A 20454-nucleotide genomic window follows, 5' to 3' on the forward strand; every position below is an offset into this window, starting at 1 on the left:
GCTTGAAATACCAGATGCGGGTGAATTATTCAACATTGTCAATTCAGAAGAGGCAAATAATAAAGAATCGTCAATTGTTGAAGAAAAGCCGACAAAATCAGATTTTGAAAGTGCAAATGACTCTGATGAAGTTGAAGTTTCGGGTGGTCATATTATAAGACGTTCAGAGAGAATCGCGGCAAAAAGAGATGGTGTAAACTTTTGTGTAACTGATTTCATATCAGATGACCCTCAAAGTCTAGAAGAGGCTCTAGCTGGTGAGCATGCGAATGAGTGGAAAACCGCAGTTGATAGTGAAATGAACTCTCATTATTTGAATAAAACGTGGTGTTTGAGTGAACTGCCATCTGGTAAGAAAGCCATCAAGTCCAGGTGGGTATTTAAAACTAAAACAGACGCAAATGGCGCAGTAATACGACGGAAAGCTAGGCTGGTGATCAAAGGGTGTAATCAAACAAAAGATATTGACTACGAGGATACGTTTGCTCCTGTAGTTCGATACACTTCCTTGCGTTTTCTTTTGGCGGTAGCAGCAAAACACGACCTACTTATCCATCAGATGGATGCAGTCACAGCATTTCTCAATGCTGAGATTGACGACGAAATTTACATGGTACAACCTAGCGGATTTGAAGATGGTTCTGACCGTGTTTGTAAGTTACTGAAATCTTTGTATGGACTTAAGCAGTCAAGCCGACTGTGGAATGAAAAGTTCAACAACGCTTTACTAAAGTTGGGTCTTACACGTAGCAATGTAGACCAGTGTGTGTATTTCAAAGTACATAACGGCGAGATGCTGTTTGTTGCCGTATATGTCGACGACGTTTTATTGTTTTCAAACGACGAGTGCAGCATGAATATGCTAAAAAAGCAACTTTCATCAGAATTTAGTATGAAGGATCTTGGTGAAGTATCCTTAGTGTTGGGTATGCGTGTCACCAGAGACATTAATGCGGGCACCATCGCGGTCGACCAGTCGCAGTATATCACAGATATGTTGAATCGGTTTGGAATGTTAAATAGCAATCCAGTTGCAACACCAATCGATTTGAATCAGCGTTTGAGCGCCACAATGTGCCCTACTGACGAAGCGGAGCAGCGTGAGATGAGTAAAATTCCGTATATGCAAGCTGTTGGGTGCTTATTATATGCAGCACAAGTAACGCGGCCTGACATCAGTTTCGCTGTAAACGTTCTAAGTCGTTTTTCGACAAATCCAGGAAAAGCACACTGGGTTGCAGCAAAGCGCGTGATGCGTTACTTGAAGGGTACCGTAAACAGCGGTCTTGTATTTCGCAGAGAAGCAAGCAATCTTACTGGGTATTGCGACGCAGATTGGGCTAGTGACCTCGATCACGACAGGCTATATATTCACGCGAACTGTTGCGCTGTCATCAACTGAGGCAGAATTTATGGCCATGACATCAGCAATCCAAGAAGCAACGTGGCTAATGCGATTACAACAAGAGCTGATACCAAATATGGCGAATGGTATGGTTCTTTACTGCGACAATAAAAGTGCCATACAAGTGGCTATGAACAATTCATATTCAACTCGCACAAAACACGTTGATATAAAAGGTAAATTTATTCGACAGCACTTAGACAGCGGTAAAATTAAATTAATATACATACCAACTAACGACATGCTGGCTGACATCCTGACCAAAGGTATAGTTAAGGTGAATCATATCAATATTTGTAAGTCACTTTGTCTTATTAAAAAGTAAATAAAATTTGTTTGATATGCTTTAATTTGAATTGACATGTAATGTAATTAACGATAAATTTTTTAAATAATCTAAAAAAAAAGGTGTCGTTCAGGAAAAGTATTGAAGTGAAAAATAGAACGCCCTTTATACTCTTAAATGCAACCCTGCTCATACTATGTATCTACAACTTTGATGAATAAACACGTCTTCTCTTCCGGTCTTGAATTTCTACCAAATGTGTTGTGTTTTATTTCACTGCGTACAATTTTCTAGTTTTTCAACAGTCAGTTAATGCGTCGGACGATTTTTTGGAGACACCGATTCCCGATCAAACCACGGCTGGAGCGGAAACTAGGCCTTTTCGCCCAGTTGTGGCCGCAGCGGGAACCAGGCCTTGCCGTACTACCATAGACAGGGGATCGGAGACCAGGCCTCTTCGACCCCTGCTACAACACGAACGTCGGCGCGAGCGTGAAGCGGAGACAACACCTCTCCATACCAGAATAGACAGGGGATCGGAGACCAGGCCTCTTCGACCCCAGCTACAGAACGAACGTCGGCGCGAGCGTGGAGCGGAAACTAGGCCTTTTCGACCACGCACGCGAACGACGTTAGTGCGCCAACATCCACGACGCAATGCTCGACTGGCGACTAGGCCTCGCCAGCGAGCATTACCACCCGCATTCCGCGCCGGCGACCTCATTCCAGGCCAGGCGCTACGCCCAGTGGCGACGATCATGCCGACCGCCGTCATCAAAATCGAGGCTGGGCCTTCATCTGGTGCGCGCCCTCATCGACGCGTGCCTCCCAGTCACCATCATTGCGAGCGGCCTCGCAAGGGACCTAGGACTATTAAGCACCCAGGTAGGAGGCCAAAGGGGATGCGTGATAACGATTCGCGGAAGGAACGGCAATCCGAAGCGCGTTGTCACACATGCTGCGGTGGTACCGGGATTTCAGCGCGTCACCCCCTTCCGAAGCGTCGACCCGGGTATAGCGGCGCCTTACGTACATATGCGACTGGCGGACTCCAAATTTTTCGAATCCACTCCTATCCGCCTAGTGATAGGAGCAGAAATTTACGCCAGCGTGATGACGCAGGGGACCCTACCCCCTTTCTCAGCACCCTGATGGCGCAGGGTTCTATATTTGGATGGATACTGTCCGGGGTCTGCCCGCTGTACTAAACTTTTTTATTTTTATTTTTGTATAATACAAAGCACGAATGAATAAATTTTTTGAAATAATAAATTCTACTTCTTTTCGTGTGCAATAATAAATCCACGTACATAAAATTACATATCTTTGCAGCATTTCAGACGGCACCGGCAGCCTCCGATGTCTCACCAATATACCGAACGTTGGCTGACACCTCCGTCCTAAAATAATCATTGCTTATCGCAAGGGGGCCGGCATATTTAGGCCGCACCCTAATATTAAATATAAATTTTTAGCCACCCTAATGGTAACTGCGCCTACCGTTCCGACTGTTGCTAACCACCGTTTCCAGTCACTGCAACGTGAAGGCCGTTAACCCTGGCATTTCCCCGCCGAACAGTTAAAACGTTTACCGTGTTAAACGTTGTTCGGCGAGGTTACTTTCACTCTAATTTTAACTATAACTTTCACTGCGATTGTACAATCAGGAGCAACCAGACGTGTCAGCCAACAAGGTAATATAAATTCTAAATTACACTTTACTTATACTTAACATACATCCTTCTATGCATATATCTATACTGCAATAGGCTAAAGGTAATAAATTACACTTAAACTTATACTTGACATACCTCTTTCTATGCATATATCTATGTATATATTGCAAAATAAATATTAAATGAATATATACTGACACGCTTTTGTGCTTTCTGTTTTTTTATATAAAATATTTCATCGGAGCGACCGTGGAGGCCCACATTTCAAACCGCCCATCGCGTCGCATTCCGATCGAGAACAGTATTTTACACTGATTGTGCTTATTTTTGAAGTGAAACTTCTTTAGCGGCGGTCTGATATTTGAGCGAGAATGGAGAGTAAAATGTAACGTTTAGAGAATTCGGTACGCGAGAGAGAAAAAAAGATACAACGTAGAGAGAAGGAGAAAGAGAGCTATACATTTTCTATACCTAAGACATAGGCTTCGTTGTAAGTCAGAGTATACAGATATATAACATAGAGAGAAAGAGAAGGAGAGCTATACATCATATACATCAGTTTAGGCTATCCGCGTCTCCCTTTTGTGCGGTCCTAGTCCAGAGTCTAACTTGCTTGAAGGGGGAATAGTTTAAGAAGCATCGTACGAGCAAGAGAGAGAGAGCCACGTATTCATTGAATACTAGGCACTAGAAGAAAACAAAGTATGACGCGCATGCACGCGAGTACGTACTACGTACAGCTCTGACACCATACGACAGTGGAGCAAGAGAGAGCGATATATACACTCAGTACGAAGCAATAGAATAGGATAGCTACATTATCGCGCATGCGCGTATTATAGATGTACGCTATATATTAGCAGTTGAAACAGCACGTGTGTATACTTGATATATATGTATATCATTGTATTTTGTTTTTGTGATTATTTACGTTATTTACATCTGTATTCTGTGATTATTTGATAATATCCTTGAACCGCTATAATTAAATTGTTAAAATATTATTATAAATAATATTTCTAAGCCTATATTGGGGTGAAAAAATAAAAATAGTTGATTTACGCCACGTGTTTCATTACAGATAACTATAACGCATAACTTCCATCAGTACGTGAGAGAGGCATTACTTCTGTGCAATCAAGAAATATATCTATACATCGCTATTAAATGTTCAAGTGAAATTGAGAGCGCGAACGCACATTGACGCATGTAATTATGTGTGCAAGTTAACCGCAGACCTCTTACCCCATTACAATGCTAAATGTAAACACAATTGAGAAAACATATTTTGCATCTTACAAATCCGCCAGCTCAGCATTATGCTGCTGCGTAATAAAAATTCATTGAAAATGAAATTGATATCTTCTTTGACCAGGCTGATGCAATGCCAAACCATCATGGTGAAACACATAGATTTAAGTAAACAAATTGTAAAGATATAAATAAGGGAATTTATAGAATAAAGTTTAGTTTTTACTCCGTCTTCAACTGAAGCACGTCTTTTTTAAAAAAATGTTATTCCAGTAAGGAAAAACATAATTGGCGCCCAACGTAAAGGGCCTTGTTCTCCACTTCCAGAGCGTTTAAAAGTGATCGCAGTGCAGGCATCGAGCTCCGGTTCAACAAAGACTCAATAGCAAAGAACAATAACAGCAACAATTTTGCCATTAACACCAGCAGCGGCTTGGCTTGCAGCTTTTTGCAGCAACTCCCCGTGATAGAAACGACAAGACATTTTTTGCCCGATTTGGCAGCGCTCCTTGTAGCGAGCATTTTCCTGGCGCAGCGCGTTCTTCGCAGAAGAGGAGACACAAATGCACCGAAGATAAAAAATGATATATGTAAGTTATATCATATACATATAATAAGGAAATGGGGAATACTCCCAGTGAAATAAAATATTCAAAATTATTATATTGTGAATATTGTAGTGGGGATCATAAAATTGAAAAGTGCCCTATATTATTTAAGAAAAATTTTAAGAAAAAGTGAACAAAAGAATAAAAAGTATTCAAAATAATAAAATATAGGAATGGCTGATTTAACAGTTGATTTAATGTAGTGGGGATCATAAAATTGAAAAGTGCCCTATATTATTTAAGAAAAATTTTAAGAAAAGTGAACAAAAGAATAAGATATAAAAATGGCTGACTTAACAGTTGATTTAATTACAAGATTGATTGCGGAGAGCACAATAAATTTAAGGCAGGAAGTTGAACGATTACGATCTCAAGTTGAGATAGATACTCGTAGGGTGACGGATTATGTGACTGAGTCTATTGACGAAAATATACAGTGCCAAGAATCTCTTGATGTTGTTAAATCCCTTCCAGATTTTTCAGGGAAATTAAATTCTTACGTTAGTTGGAGGGAGGCAGCACATAATGCTATGAGCCTGTATATAAGGAAAAGTTGAAGATACTTTGCAGCCCTTACTATTTTGCGAAACAAGATCACACAAGATGCGAATGACACGCTCACCAATCATGGTACGGTGTTGAATTTTGATGCAATAATTGCGCGATTAGATTTTGCTTATTCAGACAAACGGCCGATACACATTATAGAACAGGAACTGAGTGTCTTACGCCAGGGATCAATGACAGTTGTCGAGTATTATAATTTGGTCAATAGAAAATTGACCTTACTCAGAAATAAAACAATAATGACTCATAGTAGCTCATCCGATATAGCCAAAGAACTTAATAAAAAGAATAAGGATCATGCCTTAAGAATATTTGTAACTGGTCTCAATGCATCTTTAAGAGACATAATATTTTCTCTCAATCCTCAGGATTTGCCCGATGCTTTGGCAAAAGCACAGGAACTAGAATCAAACAACCAAAGAGCATTATTTGCTAAAAATTTTGCAAATGAAAAAGCAAGAAAAGTTCCAAAGAAATCAAGAAAAATTATATTTTGAGTTGCAAAATAAAATAAATATTCTATCAAAAGAAATCGTTGAATCGAGGGCGATTCATTTTAGAGAAGGGGGAGTTAACAGCAGACCACTTACCCCATTACAATGCTAAATGTAAACACAATTGAGAAAACATATTTTGCATCTTACAAATCCGCCAGCTCAGCATTATGCTGCTGCGTAATAAAAATTAATTGAAAATGAAATTGATATCTTCTTTGACCAGGCTGATGCAATGCCAAACCATCATTGTGAAACACATAGATTTAAGTAAACAAATTGTAAAGATATAAATAAGGGAATTTATAGAATAAAGTTTAGTTTTTACTCCGTCTTCAACTGAAGCACGTCTTTTTTAAAAAAATGTTATTCCAGTAAAGAAAAACATAATTTGCATACGCGCTCGGCGTGCACGCGCCAACATACACACTTATGTGCGTCAGTGAGCATTTACATTTCATACCTGAACCTTACCATTACATTATGACTGCCGAATCCACTTGAAATTATTATAACATTCAAAAATGCTATTTTCGAAGAAAATTCTCACCACATACAATGTATTATCAAAAAACAAGTATGCTGTACATGAATTTTTCTATTTCACAGATTTCACCATGCCAAAAAAAAATGACGATCGTTCACGAGGTACCGAAGGAGAAAAAATAAAAAAAGTAAAAATAAACAATAACCCTAAAGAATCAACAACAAAATTTTAAATCTTTGTGGAATAAGTTTATTGAAATTAAATATAAAAAAACAGTTGAAATAAATAAGACAAAATACAGTTGAAGTGAGCATTCATAAGCACTCATACATACATAAGTAAGGTAGCATATGTAGGTACGAACTTAAAAAATAAAAACACTATTTGCATACGGTATACCGGTAGATTTATGTAATAATCAATATATGCAATATACCGCCGCAAATATTTGCATTTAATCACTTATGCACCCGTTGTGCATATACTCGTAATATACATTCAGTCTGTTTATACAGCTAACTTCAAACGTTAATACATTTTTAATATTTTATATGATGGCAACAGAAGAAGCTTCTCGGTTGCCACCTGAGGATATGGTGTCTTTTTACAAGCGTAAGGCACAATCGATTGAACGGGCAATCGAAGGCTAAAAAATTAATCCATTCACCGAAGTGGATTTAAAGGTACGTTGGGAGTGCCTCGAACATATTTCCAGCACGTTTAACTTGGCTCATGACAGCTTAGAGGAGCTCAATTTTGACGAAATCGCGCGGAAAACTGCGTTCAAATTTTGAAGAGCTACTCCTTTAACTTCGGTGTCATATACGGCGTGAGATTCATAAACGTCAATCTCAAATGCCATCCTGTTCAACCATGCGGCACGATCCGGTTTCGGAAGGGCAAACAGTTGTTTTGCAAAGTCGACCACGTTTGGCTGAGCTCAGATTGCCTACATTCAGTGGAGGATATACGGAATACACAGATTTCTTTTCCTTGTTTTCAACTGTTATAGACAAGGATCCGGACCTCACGCATGTCGACAAGTTGCAGCACCTACGTTCATATCTGAAGGGTCCAGCTCTGGATGCAATTCGTTCGTTAGAGATGAGTGGCAACAACTACTCTGTGGCTTTAGATTTGCGTAACAAAAGATTTAACAATAAGCGTCTTATTTTTCAGGCAAAGGGTGGACACTTCTTCAGCGGTGAAGCTTTGTGAATTATCCGACAAGGTAAATGGAAACCTGCGCGCCCTACGCACCATGGGGAATTCGGAGCAAATAGAACTCGTACCCTCATGGGAGCAGTTTACAAGTTTCTTGGAGAAGCGTTGTCAAAAGCTGGAGAACGTAGAACATTATATGGCAGCGTATAAACAGGGCTCTCAGGTGGGGGAAAATAGTAGAACTATTAACCAAGGTAGAAAAACATTTATTGCTACTAACAATACAAACAACTCAACCAATGGCTGTGTTTTTGTGACAACACAGATTATGCTGTATATTCATGCACTCCTTTTATAAATTTATCTCCACAACTTCGTCTTAAAGAGGTCAAAAGGCTTGCTTTGTGTTTAAACTGCCTCAGAAAAGGCCGTCAGCTTCGAACGTGCAATGCTGATTTATGTCGTACATGTGGAGCCAAGCACCATAGTCTGCTACATATCGATTCCTCTAAGTCACAAGGTCCTGCATCTTCAGTGCTGTTGTTTCAACTTCGGTCGCACACCACACCTTGGCGTCAATCTCCCAAACAACGTCAACTGTCACATCTGCTCAGAATCTCAGTCCTGATGTTGTGCTTCTAGCCACTGCTGTCATCAATGTTAAGAAAAGCGCAGGAACATGGGTGCCATGTCGTGCACTGCTCGACTCAGGGTCGCAGTTGCATATTATTACATCTCGTCTTGCTCATCAACTGCAGTTGTGAAAAACCAAGTCATCCACCTACGTATCGGGTGTCTTGGTAATGCAAACTTCGCCTCTGATGGTTTGACTGTCAATATTACTATTCAGTCTCAAAACTCGAAGTACTCTCCCTGCATTACAGCGTTGGTTGCTCCTAAGTGCCCATTTACACACGGAAACATTTTGTTCGGGGGTGAAGGACGGCCGCGGAAGAGAGAAGGGAATTTGTCTCCTGTACTGGCGACACGCTTTGTGCTTCTTTTTCGTATTTCCAATTGTGAAGTTGGCTGCAAAACAATTTTTGACAGTTGCTTCATTCGTTTTCTTGTTTTGTGGTAGAAAGTACTCCTATTTTGAAAATGGAGTGCAAGTGGAACCGTATAAACATATAAAAGTTAATAGCGTATATACAAGAAAATGCTTGTTTATACAGCATAAGATGTACTGACTATATGAACCGAGCCAAAAAAGCTATGGCATTTGCGGAAATCCATAAAAAAATGGCAACAGAAATGGTTGGAGTTACACAAAACGATATCCAAAAAAATGGAAAAACCTCCGTAGCCAATATATGAGGGAGCTACGGTTGATAAAAAACTCGAAGAAAAGTGGAAGCGGCATCAATGAGGTGTACCAAACAAAGCTTTGGTGTTTCGATCAGCTCTCATTTTTAGAAGGCCATGTAGCCACTAGACAGAGCCAATACAATATTGAGGTAATATTAAAATGCAATGTGTTACAAATTTTAAGAAAATACAAATTGCGGTATCGTCAGACGTATACTATATGACTGATATGAAAGAATAATTAACATACGTCACAATTTTTTTTTTCAGATGCCTTCTTCTTCGACTACCTCAACGTATACGGGTGCAGAAAATAGTAGCTCGAGCGTTAACGACGAGCCATCGAAAAAACCAAAAAAGGTACATAACATTACGATTAATAAAAAAATATATCATATAATTGTTTTTTTTTTTTTTTTTTTTTTTTTTTTTTTTTTTTTTTTTTTTTTTTTTTTTTTTTTTTTTTTTTTTTAATAGAAAAGTAAGCAGTATAATCAAATGCATCAGGAGTTCTCTCAATTTAAAGAGATGATGCATAAAAAGAAAAGCTCCCGAAAATACGCCTGGTTGGGCACTTTGGTTGTAAGTCAAATGGAGGAGATAGACAACGACAAACAACAGAGCGCTGCTTGGGAAATCCAGACAGTTTTGAAAAGATTTATTGATGAATCCAATCAGCGCACTCATTCATCATTACCAACTGCATCATCATCAGGCAAGGACTAGTTGCAGCTGTCTATGGAGGGAGTTTTTGACGAAGATGATTTTTGCTAGCAAAGTAGGTATAATTCATAAAACCTATGAGACATGTTTATGTTAACTTCTACATTTTTCCGTTTCTAGATACTTGAACGCCAAAAAACTGATACTGGATTAAAAGCCACCAAATATGGAAACCAAAGTGCCTTTTGTATATAAGAGACTGTGTAATATATTTAAGTTAAGACGAAAGGATTTAATTAATATTTTAAGTAAATTAGTTATACATGAAGTATATTTTATTGAAGTGAAACTTCTTTTGCCTCGAAGGATGAAACGCTGTGAGGAGTAAAACCATAGCGTTTCATCGACATGTGACGCTACGCCAGCGCCATCTGTTAAAAGCGTGGCGTGGATGAAACGCTGTGAGGAGTAAAACTACGCTAAACTAAGTAAAACTCACGCTATGTCAGCGCCATCTGTTAAAAGACTGGCGTGGCGTGTCGTCGTGAAGTGAAACTTGGATAGATAACGAACAAGAACAAAGCATTCCTAATTTCAACTGTATCGTGAAATATAAAAATCCAGGCCCTCGAGGGGGAGATGTCGCGATATATCACAACTCCACTGACACTTCAAGGATATTAACTCCTCATATGGATATCGACATGCATTCTGTACAGAATGTATCCGTCAATTTGGGAACGATTGGAGAACTATGTGCTGCAGAGTGCCAACTTGAAAATGGACAAGTAATTTTACTTGTCTCTCTTTATATTCATGTAAATAAGAAAATAGACGATATAATATATTTTATTCATAAAATATTGTTACCATATACTATGGCAGGGTCTGAGTTGCTAGGACAACATGATCATCAAATTCCGATGATTTTAAGTGGCGACTTTAATGTCAATTTTGCAGAAGAGCGATCAAAGACTCTAATAAGTTTCCTCAAAGAAAAATTAAATTTAAATATGGTTAATGATTGTGAAGTACCAAGAACAAGATGCGGAACTACCATTGATGCAGTATTTCATCGATACCTTGATAGATTAGAATGTAGATCATTTTTTACGTATTTCAGTTACCATAAAGCCCTTGTTTCATTTTTGGAAAACGAATCCAATAATGATAATGACAATGCCGAGAACCAAATGTAATTGAGTACAATAAATTCATTTCTTTTTATATTAAAATAAATAAATAATTCTGTTTAATAAAATTCCATTCCATGCTTTCCATGACTTCTGCATGCATTAAATTGAAATAATAGTTAAATTATTGATTTGTTGATAAAAGAAGTTTCACTTCAGTCGTGCGGGTTCCGTGAACTACCACACACTTTCTTTTTTTTATTTTTTTTTTTTTAATGAAGTACAAAATCTGATATACTTATATACATTTAAAAAATTTTTAAATCCAAATAAATTTAAAAACCAAAGGAACTAAAAAATATGAGGCTGTGTTATAAGTCATAATTCTTATGCATTTTAAGTAAATTAGTTATACATGAAGTATATTTTATTTCATTTTTTTTAATGAAGTACAAAAGCTTATATCCATATATACATTTACGTTAATAAAAATAAAAGAAATTATTTATTATTTAACCAATCCAGTTTGCCTTCTTCATTGAAATATTTAAGAAATTTTTGATGAACATTCTCCGCTTCACCTTTTCTCGGATTATATATTATAATATATTCGATCCAGTTGGGCAGTTATTGTTTACAGTTTCTACATTTCCGCTACCATCAGTGTATGTTTCGCCATTTTCAATTAGATAATTATGTATGTAAAGTACAGCACGTTAATACAATTTTCTCTACAGTGGCCACATCTAGATTTATAGGAGCAAGAAAATCGCGAAATCGGTTCGACAAATTTCGAAATGCATGTTCCACTACATGCCTTGCCCGGAAGAGTCTTCGATTGAAAATTTCTTGACATTGCGTGTGGTAAGGATATGGCTTCATTAAATGCACCTGCAGAGGAAATGCATCGTCTCCAACTACAACATAGGGAACGCATGCAATTAGCGATAGCAAGTAATGAAATTGAGCATTTGATATCCGTAGAAAATTTTTATAGCTCTGCTCATTGTGCACCAGCAACTCTTTGTTTAAAAAAAGCGAACGAGCCGTGATCGCATTTGTTTTTTCGCCATTCTTTTATCCATTGCCGCTTGGACCTCTTGATAGGCAACGATGAAGCTTTGGGTACGTTCGCGAAAATGTATAACTGCAGCAACCCTGTTGCTTATTTTGCACTACACTGCTGATACTCAGCTGTTATATTGCTGTAATGTTGCAGGTATCAATTTGAGAAAAAGTTTTGATTTCAGATCGCAGTAGAAATGGAAATTAATTTAATAATAGATGAGAATGAGAAAAGTGCTGATAGTTTTTTAATAAATTTTGAAAAAAGGAGGAGGCACGAAAACAAAAAAAAAAAAGAATTTTCTTTTTGAAGAAACTCTTAGAGAAGACGAATCGTAAAGGTCCAACATTTTTTTATCACGATTGAACTATACGACGCTGACGTATTCCTTTCCCACTTTCGTATGACTCGTGATACACTGCATGTAAGTATTAAATTTGAGAAGTTATGGCTTTATTTATAATTTAATTTTAATAATGTGTTTAGAAACTGATAACTGCCTTGCACCCTTTCTGGTCAATGCTGGGTACAAGATATTCATTGAAACAGGCAATGTACCTGACTCTATGGCAGCTAAGTAACAGCCGAATTACATTTCGTCAGCTCTCTGACCGATTCAATGTGGGGAAAGGTACAGCTCATAAACTCTTTTACAAGACCATTAAAGTAATATGCTGCCTTAAAAAGGAAATTTGTTGGCCTACGGTCGCAGAGCAACAGAATGTGATGGAAAAGTTCCAGGAAAAACGACCCAATTCGTTTCCCTATGTTGTAGGATGTATGGATGGAATCCACTTTAAAATAAATACTCCAAAACAAGATGCAGTGAGCTATTACGACCGCAAGGGGCATTTTTCCCACAATAATGCAGGTAAACAATGTATATGTACATATAATGTATATAAGGGACATGTGACTAAATTTTTTCAATCTTCTTAGGCTATTTGTGATAGCAGTCTTCGATTTCGAGACGTTTTTATTGGTTATCCTGGAAGTTGTCATGATGCTAACGTATGGAGGAATAGCCCAATTTACCAAAAGATCACGTCGGGAGAAGTTCAGCTCGCTAATGGGGCAATAATTTTAGCAGACTCAGCTTATCCCATAGCAAAATATTTAATGGTCCCATTTAGGGACAATGTGCATCTTTCTACCGAAGAAAGAAGATTCAACTACTACCTCAGTTCAACGCGTGTATTAATAGAACAGTCCTTTGGCGTTTTTCGAAAAAAATTGAAAATACTAAATCACATTGATGTATCAACTATAAAGAAAGCTTCTAAAATTATAATGGCCTGCTCTATATTACACAATTTTATCATAACCCACGATGGCGATACAAGTTCAGCGGATATTTTGAACAGCATTAATTTAAATCAAAGCATAAATTCTGCTCATGTTCAAACCTTAGAAGCTGTCGAAAATATTACTGAAAGCAGTGAAGGAGTCATAAAAAGAAACGATTTAAAAATGTTATTTATGTCTTAAATTTGTAGTTTATTAAAAGAAATAAAGATCAATAAAAGAAAGGTACAATTTAATTCATATCACCACATACAGTGCCGGTCAATATAATAGCACCAGTTGCAATATTCTGATTCGAAAGATGTAAAAATTTCACCTATTTACTATATTATTTTTTGGAGTGTAAAAAACAGTTACATTTTGTATGCTCTATCAGAGTGTGTGCATTTCTTGTCAAATTTCATAACTGTTAATCAGTTATAAAATATCTTTTGTCAACACTTATCATTTTGTGCAGGCAATAAAATAGCACCAGTAGGCTTTTTTAATTTTATTTTGCAAAATTTTGTGAAAAAAGTGAAAACGTGAAGGTAATAACATTTTTTTTAAATACTTTCTATAAAATCGTGTAATAATATTATAAAAATTATATAGTTATGGGTCGCGGAAAGCATTGTTCCCCTGAAAAACGTGAACTAATAAAAAATTTGTGTCCGAGGGTAAATCATATTCCCAAATAAGGGAATTGCTGGGCTGTTCCAATAAAATGATAATAAATGCCCTAAGATATGAGGAAAAAATTGAATCCCGTGGTAGGAAGCGAGTTTTGTCACCCTTAATGGTAAAGCGGTTAGTACAGACGACTAAAGCAAATCCCTTTATGACAGCTACAGAGCTCAAAAAACCATTGGATGTGCCGGCAAGCGTGGAGACTATTCGCCGCAGACTTCGAGACAACAGCCTCAATGCCTGTAGTCCTCGAAAAGTGCCGCTCCTTTCTTCTAAGCACGTTGCTAAACGGATATCTTTTGCTAAAGCACATCTAAATTGGCCAAAGGAAAAGTGGAGAAATGTGCTATGGACTGACGAATCCAAAAGTGTTCTTTTTGGTGGAAAGGGTTCCAGATGTTTCGTCCGTAGGCCACCTAACAGCGAATACAAGCCACAATTCACAGCAAAAACTATCAAACATGGAGGTCATAGTATTATGGTATGGGGTTGCTTCTCATTTCAAGGTGTGGGTCCTATATATTGGATCAAAACCGTTATGGATTCATCGGTTTATGTAAAAATTCTTGATGAAATTATGCTGCCGTATGCTTCCTACGAAATGCCGCAAGACAATGACCCCAAACACACTAGCAAAATGGCAAAAAAATGGTTCAACGATAACTCTATCAATGTAATGGAGTGGCCTGCACAGTCCCCAGATTTGAACCCTATCGAAAATCTGTGGACGGACATAAAGAAGGGTGTATCTACAATAAAACCAACAAGCGTTGAAGGCTCTGGGAGGCTGTGCAGAAAATTTGGAGTTCCATCAAAGTTGAAAGATGCCAGCATTTAGTGGATTCCATGGGAAGGCGTTGTGCCGCGGTAATAGCAAACAAAGGGCAAGATATCTGAGTGAAACTTTTTATTTATTTTAACAAAGACCACTAACTTTTGTTAAAAATGAACTGAAGTACTATTATTTTGACTGTGTAGTTTTTAAGGTTTTGGTTTAAATTAATTAGCGTATTATAAACTGTTGAAAAAAATCAAATAATTTTCTTATGATACTAAACCATTAACATCAAAGAATTTATTATTTTGTTTTGAGTTGAATCGGTCCAACAGTTAAACAGATGTAAACGGAGTCAGTATAAATTTGTGCGTGGTGCTATTATATTGACCGCAGCTGTATGTGTTTTTGTACTGCGTTTACAAAACATTGCAAAATTATCTTCAAAAATTAATTTCGTATCAAAATTTGTTTAAGCTTTTACGTCCTCTTAGCTAAAATGTCGCGCAAAGAGTTTAGCACACCAATTTTCTCCTTTTCAATCTCAAGCTTTTCCCTCTCTAACCGTAGTACATCCTCATGACGTTTTTGTTCCTTGCTAGCTTCTTCCTTAAAAAATGATATCGCCTCATTTCCTTTACCTAAAAGTATTTCTTCTTTATCGTACCGTCGTAAATGTTCGATGTTCAGATCAAGGCTTTTTCAAGTCGCAACGAATAGACATGTGTTTGACAGTGATGTGATTGTAATGTTTGTTGATTTAATTTACAAAAATACATTATAAAACGATCTCACATTTTGGTGTGTGCGTTTTAGTAAATTTAAAACTATACAAATTTTATGAACATGTTTACTAATTGTTGAGTCGAAATTAATTAATAGAGCATACAAGTGTTTTGGTATATTGACGTACATATGCACATATATGTGTGTTTGTGCAAAAGTTCAATTGGATCTTCAATTCTTAAAGTGTTGCATACATATGTATATATGTATGTGTATACGCACTGTGGAAACCATGACCTATCTCACGACGCATCGCCTTATCATATATAGATGTGATTATGCATTTATTTGTTCCTATTTCAATTTACATGTTATTACAGGAAAGAATATATGTACGCATTTTGTAGATAGTAAAAAACTTTTAAATAAATGCAGGAAAACTTCAAAGAAACGTATTTGCCTATACATACATGTAACAGTGGCAACAGTGGTTGCAGAACAGCAGAGAGGCAACGGCGTAAAAGCATATTTTTCCATAAATCTTATGCCTGCAAACAAATTGGCAGTCAGTAAGTCGTCGCGCCGCGGAGAAGTCGTGCCATAAAAAGAACCGAACTTCTATTATTTGTTACATTTATATGTAACTTATTTAATAAAATTCGCACTAAAATCTGTACTGTATTAAAATCCATTTTAGTTTTAGTTCATAAAATTTAAAACAAAATATACCAACACAAATATCTTCAATAAATAATTATTTGTTACATATGGGGGCTCGTCCCACACAACGCAAATAAACGCGTGTGATTTCCATTATATTTCTATAAATTGGGGTGATTTAAAATTTGATTGAACAAAATACGTTGCGATAAATTAATAAAAGTGCATAATCTGAACAAATCTGCGGTAAATTAGCAAAAGTGCATAAATAAAGTGTTGTGTGTGGGTGGCAACTGAGTGGCGTATGTGATTTTAAGTAGAAGGTCATAAAAATACCCTAGGTACGAGATAAGTGTGAATCGTGCCCTTGAAGTTGTCCACATAAAAATAACAGTAGTTGTGGCGCGAAACTAGCGAAATATATAACATATAGACATGTTAACATGGCAAATGTTAACTTTTCACACGCCGATCAGCAACATGAGTACAGCCGATGTACAACGCTTACATAGTGCTTCCCACAATATTCCAGACGCACTGTCAGCAGAAAAGCCAACGGCAGCAACACCCCAATTGAATTAGGCCGGATGTTATGCACGCGCAACCAAAGTCAGCGATTCCTGGAAATTGCTCACGCCACCACAGGTAGCTCGGTGCATTTTAAGTTTAGGTTTTAGATTAAGAAATTTTGTAATTTTCCACGCGAAAATCTTTAACTGGCGCCCAACGTGGGGCCAATTCGTTAACTAACGCGAGTGTGAACCAATAAAGGAGCCGTCTCCAGTAATAGTGTCCATAGTGTCCTAAAAATAGAAGAGCCGCCTCCACTAATAAGTGTTCCGTTCGCGAGTAGTAGCTGAATTGGCCCCCGAACCTGGTGGACATAAAGGGCTTTTTCCAAGCTGTGCCACCAAAAACTGGAAACGTTTGCCGGAAAAAGGATTCCCTGGCAAACGGAGATTATCAACAATCCGCCGCACCACAGCGACCAAGTGCCGGAAAAAGGATTCCCTGGCAAACGGGGATTATTAACAATCCGCCGCACCACAGCGACCAAGTGCCGGAAAAAGGATTCCCTGACAAACGGGGACTATCAACAATTCGTCGCATCATAGCAACCAAGAGTGACGGAAAAGCAAACGGGAGACGCGAGCCGTCAGCCGCCGCACCGAATCAGCGCAAGACACGCAAGTAAACTTCATGGAAGGAAAAGGTCAACAGTAAAAATGTTCCTTCACACCTTTATGTAAGTTACATACAAGTCTATAAATTTAAGTTTAAATATGCATACTAGAGTGTTGTAGTATGTTCACTTATCGAATGCTCACTGTACTCAGTTGAATGCATAAATATTATTACAAACACATTGTAGCACTTGACTACAATATTCATATAAACAATGTGCAAGCACTTGTGGTAATACGATCCCTTGGACATTGCCCTGCATGGACATTGCCGCGTCGGCATATTTGACATGCGCCGACGGTTCAACAACCAAGTGAACATATTACCTCCTCCCCGCCGTTGCGACCCGCGTCAGCCCCTAGACGTTCTTATGTAAACAATACATAAAGAATTATACATAAGCTGACCGCGCCTCTGCCGGCGTCCCTGACAGCGCAGCCACGCTGTCTTTAGCTGTAAGAACCAAATTGTAACAACTGAAAAGGCATTGAATAAAACACACTCGTAGCAACGAGTCGATTACGATTAAGACAAACAGAATTTCTTTGATTACGATTAATACATGGCGACCGTGACAGGCACAAGTCTAATACATGGCGACCAGAAGGCAAACCATAAGCATTCAACCTCTACCACCACACAAAGACATATAAAAACAATTGATAACACTATTCCCAAATTAAACCAGCCAGGAGCAATAAAAGCCCAGCTCAGTAAACCAGCCAAGAAGTGCCCAGACGACTGCGAGGGACCATTGGACAGTGCGTTCTGCGAATACACGTGCAAGCACTGCACGGCAGCGGATCCGAACACCAAGACTAACAACAACTAGAGACATCAAACGCGAGGGGCACCCCGCCGCTTGCGTCAACGAGGGAGCGCCAGCGTGCCAGATCCGGCGAAGACCAGCTGGTGCAGATGGACGATCAACAGCAGCAGAATTTAGATATATTTATATAATACATAAGAAAAAAAAAAATTGTAATTAATTTAAGACAAATATAGGAAGCGGAAGCGATAACTGCATTGCCCGCTAGAGTATGGCCCGTGAAGCCATACAAACCACTAGGTAGGAGATCGCTGTTGATCGAATCAGGAAAAACTAATTAAATTAAAATTGAGTCCTAAATGAACATACTACAGTGTCCCAAAAAAATTAAAGTGTTTTTTTTTAACGCATACCCTCTTATTTTGTTTGAATGGTCTCAAAACATCCAAAAATAAAGTTTCGTCTATTTAGAATCACGGCAACCCGTGCCGAGTTGCGCGGAAACCTGTCGGTACTTGTATAATACGGCGCGCGCGAACTGTCGGATTGATTGCATGTAATTACTTGTTTATTTTATTAGTAATCGCGTTTTTTTCGTGTAGTCAACATGTCAGTGGAGTTACGAAGTTCCAAAAAGGAGATATTTCTAATAGGGGACGTAAAACATCAAATCACCGGTTCTAAACTTCCCTCTAACGGGCAAGTACTGACAGTTTTGTTCTTTAATATTCGTGAAGTGAACTTAAGTGTCAATGAAAGTGCAAATCTCACAATTTGTGAGTGTATTATTTATTGGGAAAAAGGCACGTATACCGACCAGATCAATATCTAAATGTGTTAAGAAACTAGTTAACTATACCAAGTTTGGAATGAATTGCAAAAAAAAGCGAAAAAAACTCAAGAAGTGTTTGAACACCATCGAAAGGAGTTTGTTTCAAACTTAAAGAATTTGTTTGACATTGCACATGCCGATGCTCTTCAGTCGATTACAATAAATGAAGATAAGATCTTCTTGCAGCGCCAAAGAGAACCAGGTCGGCCCGGTCACTTAGCCGGAGTGGACAAAAAACTGACAAACAAAGAGGAAAGGACGCGCCTTAGAATCATCGAGGAGGAAAAGCGACGTGCTAAAAATTTTTCATCCTTAGCCCCATCAACATCATCTTGCGAACCACCACTAGAAAAGTCCTCTTCTGATTGTGAAATAATAGAATTAGAAGAAAATAGGCCCAGCGCAAGAGAAGCCTCCTCTCAGCTCGATAAAACTTCTATGCGGAAAAATATCATAACTCCCAAGTTAGTTGCCGCATTACACAGGTGTCAGTTAAGTGTGAGGGATTCTGTCTTTATAATTGAAGCTACTATTGAGACTCTGGGGCACATTACGGATGAATTCCCTATAAGCAGGTTCTCCATCCATAGAGTTCGTACGGAAATGAAGCTATAAAAATTTATTTTCAAAACAAGGTCCCGGACACGATAACTGTCCACTGGGACGGAAAACTGTTGCCAACTCTAGATTCACGTAAAAGTAAAGAAGAACACCTACCGGTAATTATTACATACGATAATAAAGAACAAATTATTGCTGTTCCTAAATTGGATAGCTCGACAGGAAGGGAACAGGCAGACGCAGTTTGGGATGCTATTACGAACTAGAACCTTGAAGACAAAGTGCAGATTCTCTGTTGTGATACTACTGCTTCTAACACAGGCCGCATAAATGGAGCATGTGTGCTTCTCGAACAAAAACTGGGTAGAGAAGTGCTTGCCGTCATCACGTTTACGAATTAGTACTTAAAGGCGTGTTTGAAGCGAAAATCAGTCAAGTAACTACAAGCCCAGACATCCCATTATTCAAGAAATTCCGAGGAAACTGGAAAAATATCGATCCCGAGAAAAAACAAAGCTGTATAGAAAAGCTATCTTGTTTTAATGTTTCGAAAATTGACAAACTGCTAGAATTCTACAAAACTGAATTAACCAAAGAAATCGTTAGAGATGACTATCGCGAATTAATTGAGCTTTCAATTATATTTCTTGGCGGTGCTATGCACCAGGCTCGATGGATGGCGAGAGCCATTTATTCATTAAAAATATCGTTACTTAGCTCTCAATTCAGTTTTCAGTTTTGCCAGCATTTGTGGTATTTGACAGATGAAGTATCTATTCTGGCTTTATTTGATGATGATGTCGATCTAGAAACTAAAGTAAAAATGATTGCTAACTTAACTATAGAAAACTCAACAGCCCATAA

General features: G+C 38.1%; 1 pseudogene; it reads left to right on the forward strand.

Moving 5' to 3' along the window:
• The first annotated feature begins 12417 nt into the window (after positions 1 to 12417).
• Positions 12418 to 13596, forward strand: LOC129239184 (putative nuclease HARBI1; annotated as a pseudogene).
• The last annotated feature ends 6858 nt before the right edge of the window (positions 13597 to 20454 follow it).

Source organism: Anastrepha obliqua, chromosome 2, assembly GCF_027943255.1.
Source record: "Anastrepha obliqua isolate idAnaObli1 chromosome 2, idAnaObli1_1.0, whole genome shotgun sequence".
NCBI lineage: Eukaryota > Metazoa > Arthropoda > Insecta > Diptera > Tephritidae > Anastrepha > Anastrepha obliqua.